At 41.1% G+C, this 5,946-nt stretch overlaps 1 non-coding gene across 1 annotated transcript; it reads left to right on the top strand.

The window, feature by feature from the left end:
- Window positions 1–1,002: 1,002 nt before the first annotated feature.
- LOC113002527 (small nucleolar RNA R71) lies at window positions 1,003–1,109 on the top strand. Its single transcript, XR_003268081.1, has one exon. It is a non-coding gene; the product is annotated as a small nucleolar RNA R71 (small nucleolar RNA).
- Window positions 1,110–5,946: the final 4,837 nt, after the last annotated feature.

The raw sequence follows: 5,946 nt of genomic DNA, 5'->3' as shown, positions 1-5,946 counted from the left end.
CCACTTGCATGAAATTTTTTATTAGGAAGCTTTCTCTTTTGTGCAGCTATCTCATCCTCTTTTTCAAGTGTAGAATGAAGCTTGACAGGTTCAGGTGCAGGTGCTGCTACTAGTGGAGGCACTTGAATTTGGTTGCCAGACCTCAAGGTGATGGCACTCACATTTTTCGGATTTTGCACAATTTGTGAAGGCAATTTGTCAAAATTTTGGGACTGAGCTTGATTCATCTGAGTAGCCATCTGTCCCATCTGGTTTGTCAGACTCTGAATGGAGGCTCTTGTCTCTTGTTGAAATTGCATATTCTGGATGGTCATTTGCCTCACTAACTCTTCTAAGGAAGGTTGAGGAGGAGCCTCAGTTGCTTGTTGTCTTTGTTGTGATTGTTGCTGCTGTTGCTGCATTGGAGGAGGAACATATGGCTTGCTTGGACCAGCAGCATTCTGAAAAGGAGGGACAGGCTGTTGTTGTTGTGGAGGACTTGTCCATCTCAGATTTGGATGATTCCTCCAACCTGGATTGTATCTATTTCTTGAAAGGTCATAATTATTTTGTTGTTGTTGGTTTTGCTGCTGATGGAGTCTATTACAAATGATTGCAACATAAGCTTCAGGTTGCTCATTGACTCCAAATTGCTGCAAAGAAGGACAAAGATCTGTATGGTGATCTGCAGAAGAACATAGACCATAGACTCTTGCAACAGGTGTAGATTTCTTATTCATGGCAAGCTGAGTTACTAGGTTGACCAAGGCATCAAGTTTTCCTTCAAGCTTTTTATTTTCAGTAGATGAAGATGAATCCGTGGCCACCTCATGGACTCCTCTAAGAACAATAGCATCATTTCTTGCACTAAATTGTTGGGAGTTGGAAGCCATCTTCTCAATCAAATTCCTAGCCTCAGCAGGGGTCATATCACCAAGAGCTCCACCACTGGCAGCATCAATCATACTCCTCTCCATGTTGCTAAGTCCCTCATAGAAATATTAAAGAAGAAGTTGCTCAGAAATCTGGTGGTGAGGGCAGCATGCACACAATTTCTTGAATCTTTCCCAGTACTCATACAAGCTTTCTCCACCAAGTTGCCTGATGCCTGAAATGTCTTGTCTGATGGTAGTGGTCCTAGATGCAGGGAAGAATTTCTCCAAGAACACCCTCTTAAGGTCATCCCAGCTAAAAATAGACCTGGGAGCAAGGTAGTATAGCCAATCTTTTGCCACTCCCTCCAGAGAATGAGGAAAAGCCTATAGAAAGATATGATCTTCTTGGACATCAGGGGGCTTCATGGTGAAACAAACAATATGGAACTCCTTAAGATGCTTATAAGGATCTTCACCTGCAAGACCATGAAACTTGGGTAGCAAATGTATTAGTCCAGTCTTGAGAACATATGGAACACCCTCATCAGGATATTGAATGCACAAGCTTTCATAAGTGAAATCAGGTGCAGCCATCTCCCTAAGAGTCCTCTCACGAGGTGGAGGTTGAGCTATGTTCTCAGTATAAAATTAGTAGTGGAATGCTCAAAATGTACTAAATGATGTCTAACTAATCTATGAAATGTCCTATCTATCTCAGGATCAAAGGGTTGTAAGTTAGAAGGATTTCCTCTAGTCATACACTAAATTCAACATGCACAATTAGTTGCCTTCTTATGCAAGTAACAATGTAGGTTTGAACTACAACTACCATCAAATGATGTCCAAATGACTTGAAATTTTGTGAGCAGTCTTACAAAATGATGAGAAGATAGCACATAAAATTTCAAACAAAAATTCAAAGTGTAACTATAAAATCTAAAATTGGTAAGTTAAGAAAAATAAGAGAATAAAACTTGGAAAATAAAAAACTTTTGACAGAATCACCATTTTTGGACGATGGAGACCTCAGCCGGCCGTAGGAAATTTCCTACGCCGGCTTCCATAGCGTAGGAATTTTTTTTCTACCCCAAATACATATATAATAATAGCAATTCTGATAACCGGAGTAAAACTTATGGCCGTTTGAAGTTTTGACAAAAATAAAATTTGCTACTTTTTTGGAACTTTCAAATCTGACCAAACTAAGGGCTCCAGCTATTTTTCCCACAAAATATGGATCAAAATAAGTGACCACAAAAAAATTCAGCCCAAAATAACAACTCTAGCTACTAAAACAAAAAATCCTAATTAATTCAACAAGGGTGGTCACTAAAATCCGTTGCTACATGATTTCCACTACTCATCTATTTTGCCGCAAGCAAAAGTGGTCGCAAAACACTATTCACAGCAAAACACCCAAAACTGAAACAACGGAAGCGCTTAACAGAAAAACTAAAATAGAACACACACTAAACAAAATACCAAGACCCTAAACAACACTAACTAACACACACACTAACACAACGCTAACACTAACACAAGAATTAAACACGAACACAAGAATTAAACACTAACACGACACTAGCTATTATGAACCATTGGACACTGCTCCCCGACAATGGCGCCAAATTTGATCGAGGTCGTACCCGAAGCTTGGTGCTGTTATATAGTTTTCCAGCCCCAAAGCTTATAAATCTGTTTTAAATCCAAGCCCATAAATAAATTAAATTCAAATCTAGATAAGATAAGATAAGATCTAGATTAAATAATATCTAGATGAGATCAAATCTAAATAATATCTAGATAAGATAAAGATAAGATAAGATCTAATTTTGTAGAATAAATAGTCTGCCCTCTTCATGTCCAAGCCCAATTCTGGATTCAAGCCCAATGCTTCATTAATTCCTAAAATTTGATTAAAAACATCAAATTAGTTGAATGGGCCCAAATAATAAAACTGCCTAATTAATTTGACAATTAAGACTAATAAATACTAAAAATGGTGCAAAAAGGGTTAAGAAATAGGAGAAAATAATGGCACATCAGCGTGTAGCCCTCTGAAGGTGAGGACATGTAGCCCTCTGAAGCCGAGGACGTGTAGTCCTTTGATGGCAAGGACGTGTAGTCCTCTTAAGGTGAGGGCATGCAGCTTTCTAAAGGAGAGGACGTGTAGTCCTCTGAAGGCGAGGGCGTGTAGCCCTCTGAAGGCGAGGACGTGTAGTCCTCTGATGGCGAGGACGTGTAGCCCTTTGAAGGTTAGGGCATGTAGCCCTTTGAAGGTGAGGACGTGTAGTCCTCTGAAGGTCAGGGTATGCGACCCTTTGAAGGTGAGGGCGTGCAGCCCTCTGTTGGTGAGGACGTGTAGTCCTCTGATGGCAAGGACGTGTAGTCCTCTGATGGCGAGGACGTGTAGTCCTTTGAAGGCGAGGGCGTGTAGCCCTCTGAAGGTGAGGGTACTAGAACCCAAGGGTCCACCCTTATGAGAAAGGAAGAGATTGACTCATTGAGAGGGCCGATCATCCCAAATTCAAAAGATTGGACATTAGATGTAGGAAATCTATGCAGTTAACATGATTTTTAGGGATGCAGATGCATGCAACTTTTGTCATGAAATTTGGTAAATGCGGATTTCATATGAAACAATGCAATGCAATGGAAAGTCGTACAATGTTCATGACATTCTTTCCCTATTTTGTGATTTTGATTTTGATTTAATTTTTTTTTGGAAAACACAGATTGACTGTCCTTTTGAAAGAGGTGATAATTCATGCAACCTTATCCTATTTTTCGCAAATCTCTCCGAGAATTGCCTCAAAGTGTGTGTTCTGTTTGATTTAGTCACTTGACCATTTTGGAGTGACGGCAACGGAGTCGTTTGATGTTTAATCAATCCATCGAAATTCCAGGGTTTGTCCCCTTTTTTTTTTAGAAACATCGACGGGTGAGAACTTTTGATATGCCCCTATGTTCTCTTGAGGCTCATGCACTATGCCCCTCATTGCCCCAGTGTAAGGCTTTGAGGTACCAATCGTTGTCTTTCGTCATGACCTTGTAGTAGGGAACCTATTGGGTGAGAACTTCTAATCTGCCCCTAGGTTCACTTGACGTTTATGCATAGTGCCTCTCATTGCCCTAGTGTAGGGCTTTGAGGTTTCCATCATTGTTTTGTTTTCACAACCTTGTAGCAAGGAAGAATGAAAGAGGCGGTTTGATTCTTGCAAAAAGAATTTTTCAAGGACGAGAAATAGTTGAAGGATTTTTTTCAGTTGACGGTTTAAGTCAAATGACTCCTATTCTTGATAACTAACTTCTCTCTAAAAAAAGACAAACTTTCCGGAATGATAAAATGAGGTCACATGAACGTCTATATTTTACTTGAAAACACAGTCAACCAAATTCTTTTTTTCCTTTTTCTTTTTTGATCTTTTTTTTTGCTTTACTCGTTGTTTACGGCACCCTCACCGAATGTGTAGCACGAGTAATTTCTGATTGAACGGTCTTGGCAGTTAACACGCAGGAGCGCAGGTCGCTTTGAGCAAACAATCTAATGGCTTACACTCACATTCCAGTGGAAGTTGAATAAGCAAAGATGTGTTTGTGAGAGGATGAGAGAGACAACGATGTCCAATTTATCCATATTATTTAGCATTGTAATTGTGGTTTACAATAATGGCATAAACTTGAAAATCCTAATGAGTCATTAGAGACATCTAACAATAGCTTTCAAAATTGCCCCATGTGTGGTGTCGCTTGTCAATGTTAGGATTCACAAGCGGTTCTCCTCAAATTTCAGCTAGCCCGCATCAATTAGACCTTGCACCTTATGCTTCAAGGTCATACAATGCTCAATGGAATGTCCCGGAACTCCTCCATGATATGCACATGTTGCGTTCAAGTTGTATCCTCGGAAAAATGGAGGTTGAGGAAACCTAGCAGGGGTTATGGCTACCATTCCATTATCAAGTAGATAAGGGAGCAAGTTAGCATGGGACACCAAAATTGGGGTGAATTCTACAGGCTTTTTGCTGCAAAATTCCTTCCTTGGTTGGTGTTTTGGTTCGTGCTAAAGGTGGTGTTTAGCATTGGTTGTGTGGTAGGTGGATTTTGTGGTTGATTTAGGGATGGCCCTTGTAGATAACTAGGTGGTGGGTAAGGAGAAGGGTTGTTATTGGCTGAGTAATGACATTGTTGGGTTGGTGGGAAACTTGGCCATATAGGAATGGCAGTCACAGCTTGGGTTTCTCCCTCATTCTCACCCTCTTCATTTGCCCCAGTTTTTGCATTTATCAAAGCATGATGATCAGATTTGCCTCTTTTTAGACCCACTTCGATCATTTTGCCAGCGAAGACCAAATCCGCAAAGCTTGAAGGTGTGTAACCCACCATTTTTCATAATAGAACACTGGTAATGTGTCTACTATCATTGTTATCATTTCTTTCTCCGTCATTGAGGTGCCACTTGAGCTGCCAGGTCTCTCCACCTTTGGGTGTATTCTTTGAAAGATTCATGCCCCTTTTTGCACATGTTCTGTAGTTGCATCCTATCCAGAGTCATATCAGAATTGTACTGATACTGCCTAACTAAGGCAACCATTAGGTCCTTCCAAGAATGGACTCGGGAAGGTTCAAGATTAGTGTACCATGTGGCGGCTACCCTAGTAAGGCTCTCATGAAAGAAATGCATCAACAATTTTTCATCTTTCACGTACGCCCCCATTTTCCGATAGTACAGTTTCAGGTGATTCTTGGGGCAAGTGGTCTCCTTGTATTTATCGAAATCTGACACCTTGAACTTCGGAGGGATGACGACGTCAGGCACTAGGTACAACTCTGCCATGTTAGCAAAAGCATGATCTCCACCTCCTTCAATGGCCCTGAGCCTTTCCTCTATATGATCCAACTTTCCCTTCTCTGCCATAGCAGGAGGGATTCTTCCCATCGCAACATGCAAGGGTTGTGGTTGTGGGCAAAACTGAGGGCCCTCCAAAGTGTTTGGCAGGGGTACACCACCAACTGTTTGCCCCTTAGGAGCGTATCCGAGGCGAGGCTCAAAGTTGGCTAGATTGTGTGGGGGGGGGGGGTATTTCATGTG

This window comes from Glycine max, chromosome 8 (assembly GCF_000004515.6).
Source record: "Glycine max cultivar Williams 82 chromosome 8, Glycine_max_v4.0, whole genome shotgun sequence".
In the NCBI taxonomy this organism is placed as follows: domain Eukaryota; kingdom Viridiplantae; phylum Streptophyta; class Magnoliopsida; order Fabales; family Fabaceae; genus Glycine; species Glycine max.
Note: the sequence above shows the minus strand (reverse complement) of the source record. Positions and strands in the feature narration are given on the sequence as shown.